Source organism: Engraulis encrasicolus, chromosome 8 (assembly GCF_034702125.1).
Source record: "Engraulis encrasicolus isolate BLACKSEA-1 chromosome 8, IST_EnEncr_1.0, whole genome shotgun sequence".
Taxonomy (NCBI): domain Eukaryota; kingdom Metazoa; phylum Chordata; class Actinopteri; order Clupeiformes; family Engraulidae; genus Engraulis; species Engraulis encrasicolus.
In genome coordinates, this window is record NC_085864.1 from 44,936,191 (window position 1) to 44,951,997 (window position 15,807).

The 15,807-nt window shown below is 41.4% G+C and overlaps 1 protein-coding gene across 3 annotated transcripts in view; it reads left to right on the top strand.

Annotated features, from left to right (window-relative positions):
• The first annotated feature begins 11,161 nt into the window (after positions 1 to 11,161).
• Positions 11,162 to 15,807, top strand: part of sipa1l3 (signal-induced proliferation-associated 1 like 3) — a 63,262-nt gene continuing 58,616 nt past the window's right edge. For all 3 annotated transcript variants that reach the window (XM_063205824.1, XM_063205826.1, XM_063205825.1), the window contains exon 1: positions 11,162 to 11,369. The gene's annotated coding sequence lies outside the window, so the exon portion shown is untranslated. The remainder of the gene's footprint in view (positions 11,370 to 15,807) is intronic.

Sequence of the window (15,807 nt, forward strand, 5' to 3'; positions counted from 1 at the left end):
TGTGTGTGTGTGTGCGTGTGTGTGTGTGTGTGTGTGTGCGTGTTTGCCTAATACACTTACCTGTACTTTACTGTGACATTGTGAGAATTTTCAACCCCTATCATACTCTGTACACTGCCTACTTCTACATACTATACTATATCATAGATGTATCCATCAACACTTGTTCCAGGTCATGTTAAGATTGTCTACCTTAACTGTCAGAGTATGTTTTTCTGCATTGGTCTATCCTAACTCACAGAATGTCTTTTTGCACAATTACCTGTATTTATTATCTCTACTATTTTATTTTATTTTCCCCGCCCTGATGACTATTCCTGTGTTATTTTTGTCTTGAAATGTCCATGTCGGCTTTTGTGTATTTGTGTATTTATGTAAGCTACTGGATACCTGAATTTCCCCCTGGGGATCAATAAAGTTACTCTACTCTACTATACTCTCTACTCTACTCCATTAATATGTGGAATGTAGAATAAAACATGAAGGGATGGGAAAGTGAAATGTGATTATCATGAAAATAAAAACATTGAGTTGTGATTTGTTATTACTATTCATTACCATTAGGTAGCATACATGAAACACTTGAATCTGCTTGAATCTGCTTTATACCTGCACTGCAAAAAAATAGCTGTTAATTTAGGGCAATTCTGCAACAGCATTCTACTGTTTTTCGGAAAAAAAAAAAAAACAGACAACTACTGTGAAAATTTTACTTTGAGTCACGTATTGAGCAGAAACAGTAGGCTGCTGCAAAATAGCAGCATTGGCCGTTGTGGAAGCAATTAAGTTATTTTAGGAAGCACCAGTGAAACCCATTCATCCTCCACTTGTCCGTGATCGCCATCAAGCTGCAATACCACCTGAAGAACTTAAGTCATTCTCACTGGTTAAAGATTCTCTGATAGGCCTACTATCAAGCATAATTTCTAAGGAAACTACTACTACTTACACTGTAAAGAGTTATTGATGCAGCACAGTAGGCTATGAGTAGAGCTCTAGCACATGCGTTTTGATACTGATGAAAGTGTTTATCTCGCAAACAACTTTGAGTGTGTAGCGAAGGGGATGTAGGCCTAATGAATTTGACCAGCATTATGAACTTACACAGTGAAGGGGGTGTAATGCATTTGGCTCGCATTGTGAACTTACACAGTCACAGTCATGAATTCCATATTTTTTGCCAACAGTAGCCTAGGCAAATTACTTCGACAGCATTGCGAATCTAAACGATCTGTGGGGTCGTTGCCCATCTCGCAACAGCATTGTGAACTTTTGCCAATTTGACAGCATTATCAACCTAAGGCAAACGGGAGACTCCCTCCCTGCTGAGAATGGCACAGGCAAACTCATGTCGTGTGGAATATTCGCTGGTGCTCAGAGCTCACCGCGGGCGACTTGTGGCAGATTGTGGAATAGCATGCGAACACACACAGCGAACACACACACGGTCCCAGGCGATCACATAACCTCCTTGGTGGAAGTAATTAGTTATGTTAGAATGTTAAGCAGGGAAGCTTTCTCGGAAGAGATGAGTCTCTGTCCATACATAAGGCATTATAAAATGCAGTTTTTAAAACTTTGTTTTGAAAACTGCTGCTCTTTGACCATGTTGATAACAGAAACAAATCGAAATCTATTTTCAGTCTCTAGATGTGAAGACACCTAATATGAGAAAGAAACACTTGCCATAGGCCTAGCTAGTTTCTCTGTGGGCCTACTTAAAAGAGTTACCTCATACCAATTCCATTGACTTCATATCTATTACACGAAATACAAAATATGTAGGCTACTAACGGGGCACAACACAGAAAAGTAGCCTAATCGTGAAGAGATGCACACTAGCCTACCAAATAAATGGCCCAGATAAACACAGTACACTAGCACAGCACAGCACAGCACAGCACAGCACAGCACAGCACAGCACAGCACAGCACAGCACAGCACAGCACAGCACAGCACAGCACAGCACAGCACAGCACAGCACAGCACAGCACAGTACAATCCTAAGCACACTTAAGTGCTGCTGCCCTTCCAAGATCCTCTGTCCTTGCAGGGTTTACGTATAGAATTCCACTTGTTGGGTTCGTCTATCCTTCTGCCCGCTCGTTCCATCTATGTTTGGGTAGCTCCAATCAGCACCATCCCTCCATGTGTGTGTTTTGGGATAGATAGCCTATAGTACTGCTGGTTTCTCTCTCTCAGGATCTCAGGTTCTTGACTACGGTTTAACCATGCACCCCTTTCCCCCTTTTTTCGCCATACCCTCCCCCCACATGCACACAGTGAATAGAAGTAGGAGAGAGAGAGAGAGAGAGAGAGAGAGAGAGAGAGAGAGAGAGAGAGAGAGAGAGAGAGAGAGAGAGAGAGAGAGAGAGAGAGAGAGAGGGAGAGAGACAGACAGACAGACAGACAGACAGACAGACAGACAGACAGACAGAGGGAGAGAGACAGACAGACAGACAGACAGGCAGACAGACAAATAGATAATATAGAAAAAGGGATGAGGTCTGGCTCTTAAAAGAGCTGTTGGGGTCACTTGGACAGTGCAGTCAGGAAAGATGGAAAATTCGGGGAAAAAAATGAAATTTGATCAATTAGGAAATGCTTGCAATATTCACACCTCATAAAATAGCACTGTACGAGGGACAGGGAATAGTTTCAGGTTGAAAAAAAAGTAAAAAGTAAAAGCATTTCTGAATATGCCTACTGTATGAGATGACTGTTTCGCTTACAGTTCCAGTCCAGATTAGACCACTGAGTTCACTTCTATTTCTGAATATGCCTACTTAACTGTATGATGACTGTCTCACTTACAGGTCCAGTCCGGATGAGACCACTGAGTTCACTTCTATTTCATTCTATTGATTAATGTTGGAGAAAGGGGGATGTTATGAAATGTTTAGTGGATGTATGTTAGAAGTCAATTTTTCATGATACTTGGGAATGATGTGGGTTTAGCATCCATGTCTAGTTTTGTTGTGGCCATTTTATTAACTTGTTGAATAACCTCAGAGAAAGGAGGATGTAATGATATCATATGACCACTGGGTGGCAGTGTGGGGGTTACTGCACTGTAATACTGGAACTGTACTCAAGACAGCAGAACAAGTGTAACAGGCAAACCATGAAGCCACGTAAATAAAGACTCCGACTGAGAACACGGTTTATCCCTTTATTATACAAGTCCTAACTTTACAGGCAACACCTTTGAATTGACTTATCATCATCAGCAGGCTCTGGCTACCACAGAGTTTGTCATGACTTATAATGATGGTGGACCATGTAATAGCCAGACTGCCTTGAATATAGGTCAGGTAACAGCATGCAAGGAAGGATGTGCACAGAGAAACGCACAGGCAGGCCTGACACGGAGTGGCACACAGACTGGAGCTGTTCTGTTGGACTGTTATTCTGTTGCAATTACTACAGGCGTCATCCAACCCACTTAATCACCTGCATAGGCATCTGCACAGACAATTAGGGATGATGGTACTAGTGATGCTGCTACACCAGGCATGGCCTGTCACATCTTAGTTGGCACTTTACTGACACATAGTGGACAAAATGGGTAATTGACATCGCTGCATGCAGGTCTTCATTTCTTTTTTTGTCTCAGAAGATGCTTACAAGGGTCAGGGGCAGGGCCATTGTGGACATCTACTATTTGATTATTTCCACAGTATTATGATTATAAATATATTCAAATGTTTAGTCTATGTAAAGCGCATGTTGTATATTCCAGCTGCAGCTTCGTAAACAGGGGCCTATACTACAAACCCCAACTCCGATGAAGTTGGGACGTTTGGTAAACAGTGAATAAAATCAAAATACTATCATTTTCAAAACATTCAATCTATTCATTAGATGGAGAATAGTGAAAAGACAACATATTAAGTGTTAAAACCGAGAAAAAATATTGTTTTGGGGGACATATGTACTCATTTCTAATTTGATAAATCAAACACGTCTCAAATAAGTTGGGACGGGGATCAATGAAATTTAGTAAACATCCAAATAAGATAAAACAACAAAGAAGAACATTTCAAAATGAATTGTACTGACGGACAATATAGGTGTCCAGGTATAAAATCATCACAGAGAGGCTGAGTCACTCAGAATTAAAGATGCAAAGGGAATAATTACCATAGTTATTACATACATTTTTGAATTCCCTTTGATTTAGCAAGATTGAGTGTATATAAGACATATTTTTGTTACTAAAATCATTGTATAGGTTCATGACATCATGAAATATATATTGGCTGTAGTCTCACTCTAGCACTCCAGGAATTAGAGCTATTAAGAATGCTTAATGGGTGCAAATGATACAGGGGTGTAGCATTCTCCTAAGCACCTGAGCTCACTTGAAATAGACCCAGAAGACATGGGAAACTGTCCTTTGCTTACAGAAGTCGGCAGAGGTTGTAGAAGTCCATTCTTTTTGACAATAATAGAGCATTGCACATCCTGTGCTACAGTGAAAATGGACCATCCAACTTGTGTTAGTGCTAGCTTCAAAAGTCAGCCTCCATGATGGCATGCGGGTGCAGTAGTGCATTGGTTAAGATGTTCTCACTCATCTGTAGAGTTAAATACAGTGCTGAATGGTATAAATGGGTTTTACACAGCATGAAAAGCCACTCATGCATTATATTTTGGAGGGAGATATTCGATTACTGCCACATAGTAAGGTCAAATTGCATTCTCTAGTTTTAACAGTTTGGCTCCATCATAAGGACCAGCAGGTGATAAAATGGTGGGCTTTTGGTCAAGAACTGTCACACTGTAAGCACTACAGAAAGGAAAACATTGCAAAACATGACAAGGAATACACCCACCATTTAAGCTGGTGAAATCATGTCCAAGATAGGAATTAACACTGTTTTTTATATAAATTAATCAATCGGTTAATGTATTTAACTGTTAAGTGTTGTCTTTTGTTTTGTTTTTAGTCTTCCTCGACATTTGCTGCCATTTATTGTCCCCGTCCCAACTCTTTTGAGACGTGTTGGATTTATCAAATTAAAAATGAGTACATATGTCCCCCAAAACAATATTTTTTCTCGGTTTTAACACTTAATATGTTGTCTTTTCACTAGAGGTGCACCGAAAATTCGGCCACAGAAAATTTTCGGCCGAAAACGCTAAAAAAGACACTTTCGGTTTTCGGCCGAAAGCCAATTGAGTGGCCGAATCGGAGGCCGAATAGAAAATGAATTGATAATGGGCATTATTTAAACTAATTTCAGTTCTACTCTAAAATTTAAAGACTTCTAATACACATTTATTTTCTTTCATAAACATGTCTAAACATGTGTTGTTAAGCCATAGATTTAAGCAATATTTAAATATAGTGAAAAACCTAACTTTTGATAACTTTTAACTGAATTGTAATATTCGGTTTCGGTATTCGGCCAAGTGATTACTTATTATTCGGTTTCGGTTTCGGCCACAAATTTTCATTTCGATGCACCTCTACTTTTCACTATTCTCCATCTAATGAATAGATTGAATGTTTTGAAAATGATAGCATTTTGATTTTATTCACTGTTTACCAAACGTCCCAACTTCATCGGAGTTGGGGTTTGTACAAAGCTGGTTCAGGATCAGTTAAGGTTAAGTTAAGAAGTAAATCATCTAATACAAGAGCTTTTCTAAAGAAAATGAGGACCCCAGGCTCTTCTATTAGATGATTTACCTCTTAACTTAACCAGGTAACATCGTGAACACTTTGTTGTTATTATTATTATTATTATTATTATTATTATTATTATTATTATTATTATTAGAGTAGAGTAGAGTAGATTGATCCCAGGGGGAAATTAAGGTGTCAAGTAGCATACAAAAGTCCAATCTCACGCACATCCAGATGCTTTTCGGGTGCAGGTTCAAAAGACGTTAAGTTCATAAAATGAAAAAAGGAAAAACCGCAACACCGATGCTCCCATTTACTTCATTTTAATGTGACGTTTCGGGCCACCCCGGCCCTTCCTCAGACATAAACAGGTGATTGTGCAGCTGACCCTTAAATTACAAATTACATACCACGTGAGCATGACATCACAGATATTTTCATTGCCATATTTACATATTTACAAATTTATAAATTAAACAGTGTACTCTGTGCAAGTTCTCCATATATATAGTGCAAGAGATTCAACATACATATATACATATAATACAAAATACAAAGTTCACGTCATGTCCGTGGTTCACATAGATCAATACAAACATTTTATGCATATTTAAAATTGTTTTCTTTTCTTTACTTTTCGCTATATTAAGAGTCCAACTTTAGTGTTCATTTTGTGTTGAGGACAGTATCAAAATAGTTTTTCTTTCCTTTATGCCATGAACATGTTTAGACACTAGGACCTTCGAATATGATAAAAATCAAACACCTACAGTAACACACAAAGCACAGTACACAAGGTGGATCCCTGTTTTACAAAAAACCCAGTTAGCCCAGAAATGGTCTAATGTCAAAATCTTCATTCAGCCCTCTAGGGGCCAAAGTATCCAGAGTGTAAATCCAAAAAACTTCTCTTTTTTATCATTGTTGTAGTCAAGTAGCATACACACATACATAAATAAAGACATTGCCCACAAGACATAACACACATATTTACACATAAAATAATCATATATAGCTCACTGTTTCATACATTTTGTCAAGGCATCTCTCTCTCTCTCTCTCTCTCTCTCTCTCTCTCTCTCTCACACACACACACACACACACACACACACACACACACACACACACACACACACACACACACACACACACACACACACACACACACACACACTCACACACAACACACACACACACACACACACACACACACACACACACACACACACAGAGAAACACACACACACATTATTATTATTATTATTATTATTATTATTATTATTATTATTATTATTATTATTATTATTGCTTGACTAATTATAGGGCAGTCATGGGTAAGTGGTTAGGGTGTTAGGCTTGTAGCCCAAAGGTTGCGGGTTCGACTCCCGACCCGCTAGGTTGGTGGGGGGAGTAATTAACCAGTGCTTCCCCCCTTATTATGTGACCCTGCCGTGGTCAATCGGTAGGGCACTCATTTACTATGCGGCTGACCCGGGTTCGATTCCCGGGCCGGGTCCTTTGCCGGCCCTTCCCCGTCTCTCTCTCCCCTCTCACTTTCTGTCACCACCTTCTGTCCTGTCATACATAAAGTCAAAAAGACAAAAAATATATATTTTTTTAAAAAGTTACTTATGCATTGCATTTACAGAATAGATAGAAAAAGGCCTTTTGAAAAAACTCCATGTCTAAAACCCTTTCCAGTGTGCAGTGGTTACAATGTAAATGTTTGGATAGGCTACATCACACATTGTGACCAAAATACTAATGCTGATGAACACTTCTATATAAACATCCCAGGAGATGTTGTGAAAAGTTAGAATTTGTATTTGGAAACCTCTATTTTCAACGTTTGCCTTGTTTAACTAAAGGTGGGGGAAATGGAATGGTAAGTAAAAAGAAAGAGAATAATAATTTAAAAAAATCCCCTTCATGAAGTCAGTTCGTGTCCACCTCTCAAACCAGTTGTCCTCCTGCAGTCACCAAAATCAGGCACGGCGCGGACTGGTGTCAAGCGGCCCACAGCTTTCCGCAGCTACCCGCAGCTACTCTGGACTTTACGGTCCCATTCACTTCAATTCATTTTTTCTCAGCCAGAACAGGTTTTACAGATTTCGGACTGTGCCGACGCCGCTGGTGTCGTGCGAGGAAAACAACAATTGTGTCGGACGCTACACCTGGTCATGGAACGACATGCGTAACAAGAATGATCATAACTTGTGTCATTTCGAAGATAATTAAAGAAAACCATTTTCACAATGGGACTTCTCATAGACCTGTTTTTGCATGTCTCTCATCTCTTTGCATGTTGACTGTGCAATCACCGTGACAAGTTAACAAGGTGCACGGCGCACAGCTGTATGCGTCCAAAAAAAGAAGAATAACATTTCACGATGTACATCTGGAAATAATTCACATCAAAGTGAAGTGTTATTACATAGGGCACCATGGTAATCAATATGTGTGTAAGAACATGTGAAAAAAATAAATCGGTCAGTTTGTCAAAGAAGACACAAAAGATATGCACCACAATGCACAGTATGCACCACACCGTGCTTTTCAATTATATAAAGAACAAATACTGACGGCACGAATGTTTCTTCCCTCAATAATCCCACGTCACATATCAATCAAGCAACTGAGCTAATGTGGCCACAAAGGGGCGGTATTGTACGCTGACACATTCGAAGTCCTCAGATACAGATAGGCCTACAGTCATGAATTACCTGACAAATTGCTGCTAGGCTATTGCAGTGGGAGCGCTACACTAAAGAACTGTGTCCCATATCTGCCCCTTTCATATTCATACATTGACAATTGAATTGACAAATGAAATATTAATATTTTACTGCGTCTTTTACAGGTGCCCGTATTCTTCAAGTCTGTCGTTACAGCGCAACGACGGTCAGCGCAGATGTGGCGATGTGAACACTCTTGCATTACACCTTTTGCATGTTGTACATGTCTCCAATCTTTTTGCATGTTGACTGTGCCGTCACAATTTCATGGTTAGGCAACAATGTGCACGACCAGAACAATGTAGCCTACGCCTACATATTGAAGGAACATCGTGGCATGATTAAAGTAAGGAACTTCGTACCACACATAGCCTAGTGCAAAAGGAAAATGCCTCATTTCTCTAAGCAGACAGACACTGTGGATATGCAGATACATGGTGTGCTGTGCAATGACATATGCCCCCTGAATGATACGCTGAAGAAATACTGAAGGCACCTATTCAGCGAGCTGAATAAGCCTAATAATGTAGGCCCATATCAGGGGTGAGGTAACACAGCCTACACGTGTAGGCCTATTCAAATTGAATATTAAGGGGCCTTGAACCCACAATATGCAGAATGGCAGGCATGGCTGCATCCAAGCTATGCGCTTCATGGTGTTTGACCACACATCTCTTCGTTGTGCACCCCATCACTTCATAGTACTTCCTAGGCCCACTTCAGGAAGCAAGGACGTAATTATGCTGGGAGAATACATTCAATAGCATATGGTTTATGTAGATCTGTGAATCAAAGAAAAGGGGGGCGCACCTTGCATCAATTTTTTTCTTTTCTTTATTTTTCTGTGCACAGAAGTATTCATTTGGGACAGCACCCTTAACAGTTATCAAGAAACCTGAGTGAAGCCTGCTACCTACTTGATTTATGTAGATCTGTGCCCACATGGTAGGCCTATTAGCCTACACCCTCCCATTCACTCAATCCATTTTTTGGAGCGATAACAGGTTGCCTACAGACAAACGGGCGGTGCCCACGCCGCTGTTGCTGTGCGAGGAAAACAACAATTGTCTCGGATGCTAAACATGACCATTAAACGGCTTGCTGATCAAGAATGGCATTTCCCGCATCAGGTCGAAGATAATCAAAGACATTCTCATCGCAATGGCCTTTGCCATTCACTCATCGTTTCAATCTCTCCAACTTTGCCTATGTTCACCGTGCAACTACCCTGACATGACAATAGGTATCCTATATCTTCCAACTACACATAGGCCTACAACGACACGGCAGCGCTTTTCATGTTGTAGTTTTTCACAGTAAACTTTACTGTCCCGACATGGTAATACGCAACCTGTAGGCTATTACCGTGTAACACACCAAGAACACAAAAAATGCTTTAGTCCTCCGAATTTGAACACATCTCACCACAAAAACACGCAGTGCGAACCACACAGTGTCCCTGAATGACATGCAGGACAGATAGGGGGGCACTATTGCTGCTTCTCAAGCGCACGGCACATTTCAATCAAAACTAAGTCATAGGACCACCTAGGCTACATAATACTCCTCGTAATAGTAATAATGAATGTTGCTGAAATTACAATAATAGTCATTCACAAAAATATCACATGCAACAGAAATACTTCGGCCACAACTATGATTAGGCCTATCTGTAGGCCTAGGGGCGACATCATTTCACGTTCTCCTTCGAGCTTTACGCTGCAGCCTTATGGGGCCAGCAGATGGCACCAGTCAATCATATATAGATTGGAGACATGTACAACATGCAAAAGGTGTAATGCAAGAGTGTTCGCCACATCTGCGCTGACCGTCGTTGCGCTGTAACGACAGACTTGAAGAATACGGGCACCTGTAAAAGACGCAGTAAAATATTAATATTTCATTTGTCAATTCAATTGTCAATGTATGAATATGAAAGGGGCAGATATGGGACACAGTTCTTTAGTGTAGCGCTCCCACTGCAATAGCCTAGCAGCAATTTGTCAGGTAATTCATGACTGTAGGCCTATCTGTATCTGAGGACTTCGAATGTGTCAGCGTACAATACCGCCCCTTTGTGGCCACATTAGCTCAGTTGCTTGATTGATATGTGACGTGGGATTATTGAGGGAAGAAACATTCGTGCCGTCAGTATTTGTTCTTTATATAATTGAAAAGCACGGTGTGGTGCATACTGTGCATTGTGGTGCATATCTTTTGTGTCTTCTTTGACAAACTGACCGATTTATTTTTTTCACATGTTCTTACACACATATTGATTACCATGGTGCCCTATGTAATAACACTTCACTTTGATGTGAATTATTTCCAGATGTAGGCCTACATCGTGAAATGTTATTCTTCTTTTTTGGACGCATACAGCTGTGCGCCGTGCACCTTGTTAACTTGTCACGGTGATTGCACAGTCAACATGCAAAGAGATGAGAGACATGCAAAAACAGGTCTATGAGAAGTCCCATTGTGAAAATGGTTTTCTTTAATTATCTTCGAAATGACACAAGTTATGATCATTCTTGTTACGCATGTCGTTCCATGACCAGGTGTAGCGTCCGACACAATTGTTGTTTTCCTCGCACGACACCAGCGGCGTCGGCACAGTCCGAAATCTGTAAAACCTGTTCTGGCTGAGAAAAAATGAATTGAAGTGAATGGGACCGTAAAGTCCAGAGTAGCTGCGGGTAGCTGCGGAAAGCTGTGGGCCGCTTGACACCAGTACGGCGCGGAATGTGTGAGCATACTGCAGTGTGTGTTTTGTGTGTGTGAGCGTGAACGCGCGTGCGTGCGAGGTGCCGACGAGACCAGTAGGGTTTCGGTTGGTTACTTCGCTGCCAGCAGCAGACAAGCCTTCCAAGCTGGGGAACCCTGGCAAGCTACTGTTAACTGTGTGCCACTGGCGTTGGCGAGTTATCGGAATTTACGCGCGCCACTGCCTTCCTAAATTGAGTTTAACGGAAAACGTTGGAGGGATATATCATAAGGTAAGATTTCAACTCCCCGTAGTCTCGTTTACAAAACATATAGGATCAAAGAAAGCGCCTGTAAGTGTCGAGTTAACAGGCGAGGGTGCTAGCAAATAACTAGCGAGCCAGCTAGCTCCTGGGTAACTTGGCTAACCCAGCTATCCTAGCCAGTTCATGTTTTACGCAGCGTTGATGGTGTGTCCAAACAGCCTGCATTTCCCCACCAGCCTCTGCCTTCTAATAGATAGGCCTACTGCGCACACAAAGTTAACTTTATCTTTCAGGTTTCATTCTCGGGCATGGTTGTGCATTTTTTGAGTATTTTGAATGTAATGAATTGAATTCTTGGAGTGAATAGACCTCTGTTATAGTCCTTCCTGATCAGCTGGAGTGTTTTGGGACTTGTAGTTCCTTCCTCCCCAAAGTTGCTCTGTTGGGAAAGCCTTTGTTTCAGATGTTAAACTACAAGGTCCAAGCGGTAAAGCATAGCTTACTAGCAGTGTAACTATTTTTGCCACCTTCGTAAGAATGATCATGTAATTGGAGAAACGTATTTTGATATAATTGTACTATGATAGGCTGTACCTTTTCCCATTATATTGAATATCTCCACCAATCAGCCATAACACTCAACTGCTATCATAACAAGCTAACGTTAGCTTCTGGAACCTGCTGGTGGTGGTGTGTTGTGTTGCCGAAAAGGACGGACAGCGAAACGTTTGTGACCTGTTGGTATCATTCTCTGTGAATGTTTTCCTGGACATCGAGGTTAATCAAACTGCATAGGTATTATGTAGTTCTAGTTCTACGCACTTTGCCACAATCTGACGTTGAATTCAGCCGGGGCACTGAATGCGCGGAGCGTGCGTAAAACGGTGGATTCCTGACCGAGTAGCGTGTGTGACGGGCGGATCTTGATAGTTTCGCAGGCGAAGTGGACTCATGTGTTGTACCATTTGTCGTTGTAATGAAAACAACAAATATAGATGTACTTCAAGCGTATTTGCTTCATAGTGAAGAATACATAGTTGGATACAACAGAGGTACTGTATCGTGTGTGCGGTGTGCATGTACACCTTGATGTAGAATGTTTTTGTGGCTTTGGCACATCACGGTACTATCGTTATTACACATAAGCCTGTTATGCTGTTGTTGGCTATCCTTTCTGAAATCAAGGAAGAACCACACTGCCATTCGTGTCTATGTGGTTGCTTGCTTTTATTATTGCTGTGTAGACGAAGCACACCATTGTAGCCTTGTTTTGTTGTTGTGGTGGTGAATTATAGTGCTATTACAATGTAACGACCAAAGGAAACAGAAATGCCATGGCATTCTTTGGCACTGTTTGAGCTTCCCGTTATGAAGGACAGTGCAACATGTATTTACTTTGGCTAGCAGTTCCAGTCTTGCCTTTAAAGAACATGTAAGTTATTCGTTTAATATTAATGTATCTGGGAAAAAAGTATTCCAATACAACTGTAACTCCAACAAAGAGTTGTGTCACAGAATAGGTCCTCCTCACCAAGTTGGAAGTATTGCGTGAAAGTGTCAAAATGTTGCAAGGCCTTGCAAAACATCTTTTTTAAAGTTAGACTCTTGACTTACTGTTTAACGATAAGGATTTTTATTATAATTATTATATTCTGTTTTTCTCACCCCCCTTATGAGTCATGTTTGGTGAGCCAAGTGTCTGTGATGTAGGCGTAGCCTAATTATTTATTTTACGAGTCAAAGTAGCCTTCTGTTCACTTGTGTGTGTTTGTGTGTGTGTGTGTGTGTGTGTGTGTGTGGTCCAAAAGCCAAACGGCCTCGTGTAATTGTCACCCACTAACCCATGTAGCTTACACATGCGATCTAATGAGCTTGAAGATACAGTACAAGGTTAGCTGAGTTGATCCTCCTTTAGTAAATCCACGCAGAGTGAACTATCATCCCCCTACTACTACTACTACTACTACAACTACTGCTACAACACTCCCCATCCTCTCAGCCTGATGCCCGGCGGGTGCTGAGCCGAGATGAGCCGAGCTGAGGAAGGAATTGAATGATATTGTTCTGACAGCTTTGGCACGGTGGAATGCGAGGCTCTCCCAGCCATTCCAGAATCCATATTTAACCATTTAATTACGGTAACGTGCATTTCCAAAGCTTGTTCCATGGTGCCTGCCTGGACTTGGAGAGTGAACGAGCGTGCTAATGTGACTTGAATAAAATGGTTTGGTAACACTTTATTTTAGAGATATATCTATTAGCACTAATACATAGCAAAAAGCATAAGCAAAGCAACGCAAAATCAAACATTTATTAGGCATGTATTTGCAAATGTCTTGTTCATGCACAATAAGCATATTTATTATCAATTTAACCTTAGTAAGGACCTAGTAGGCCTTTGCGCTTACAAGTTACTTATGCAGGCATTAACATTGTATGTATTAGTGCTTATAGATGTATCCCTAAAATAAAGTGTTACCAATGGTTTTTGTTGTATAACTAGGGGCTTAGCCTAATGGATAATGTAGTAGAGTGAAGAAGACTTAGACGGAGCAATTGTGCTAATTTGTCCTAATGGCCAGACGCCATTGATGCTTTTGGACCAAATGCTTTTGGACCAAAAACCTGTAGGTTGTAGGATGTTGTACTCGGATCAAATAATTGTTATGTAGGTGCATAAGAAAAGACAGTACTAAGCAAGTGGAAGAAGAGTATTTTGTAGGCTGTATAAAAGTATTTTGTAGAAAAGATGTGTGTTGTCAAAAAGAGTAAAACTTTCAACCGGCTTCTTGTGAATATTAAGTAATGCAACCACTATCAAATGTCTCAGCATTGCAAGTAGTTTCTGTACTAGACACAGTATAAATTACAGCAGTAGAGAAAGTGGTCTGGATGTTTGCAATGCTGGCCACTCCCTCCAATAGGGTCACAGTAAGCATGTCAGGAAATCCTAAACCATCTTGTATATCTCTCAACGTAAACACATTTAGCGTCCCGGTCAAATAGGGCAGGCCAGGAATACTTAACTTGCATTAACTTGATTTAATAAAAGTCCAATGTAAGTGTAACTGCTTGTTGCAGTTTTCCCCCTCTGAGGTTAGATGGATAAATCATTAATGTCTTCCTGTCTCACTGCTGTCTGGTTGAACTTGACCTCGTTAAGCAGATGACTGGAGCTGAGTAGAGCTGAGTAGAGCTGAGCGCAACACTGTGTAGTGCAGTGCAGTATAGTGCATCTCTGTAATGACAATTAAGCGTGTGGGAAATGAGCCCTTCCTATGAGCTCTCTCTTGCTTTCTCTCTCCCTCTTGTTCTCTCTCTCTTTCTCTCTCTCTCTCTCTCTCTCTCTCTCTCTCTCTCTCTCTCTCTCTCTCTCTCTCTCTCTCTCTCTCTCTCTCTCTCTCTCTCTCTCTCTCTCGTTGTTTTCTCTCGCTCTTGCCTTCTCTCTCTCTCTCTCTCTCTCTCTCTCTCTCTCTCTCTCTCTTGCTTTCTCTCTCTCTCTCTCTCTCTCTCTCTCTCTCTCTCTCTCTCTCTTGCTTTCTCTCTCTTGCTTTCTCCCTCTCTCTCTCTCTCTCTCTCTCTCTCTCTCTCTCTCTCTCTCTCACGCTCTTGCACTCTCTCTTGCCTTCTCTCTCTCTCTTGCCTTCTCTCTCTCTCTCTCTCTCTCTCTCTCTCTCTCTCTCTCTCTCTCTCTCTCTCTCTCTCTCTCTGTGTGTCAAACTGCTGTCTTCCTGTCGCGATCCCCTTCCCCTCCATGCTCTACTCTTCCCCAAGCCGTGCCGCTATTGAGACCAAGTGACAGGTGTTGATGTTTGGGGGTGGTGGGGTGAGAGGGGGGTCTCCAAATTGTGTAACACAAACTAATTACGCTACAATTTAGGCGGATAGCTTGTCCTGTATGCAGACTATTGCTACTAAATGGGTAAAAGTCAGTTGCTGGACATGCTATTTAAAATCCAGCAGCAGCAGCAGCAGTAGCGGTGGCGGTGACGACTGCATGACAATAAAATGTGATCTATCTAAAGGGCATTTCATTGGCTGTCGACTCGAGTGGTATAACTGGTTACACCACCTGACAGTGGCTTGCTTGCGGCACACTTTTATAGACGCACGCGAAAGCAGAGCTGTATAGAAACACGCCACCCCTTTCAACTCACAACACAACACAATAAAGCGTGCACACACACACGCACCCGCGCAAACACACACGCGCACACACAGTCACAAAAACACACACACAAGCACACACTAACACGCACGCACACACTTAAAACACACGCACATACTAAAAACACACGCACATACTAACACACACACACACACACACACACACACACACACACACACACACACACACACACACACACACACACACACACACACACACAGCTTGCCCCTGTGTTTGTCTATATGCAATGCATGTCCCTTCAAGTAGGCCAAGCATTTTATACACAACGCGAAATTG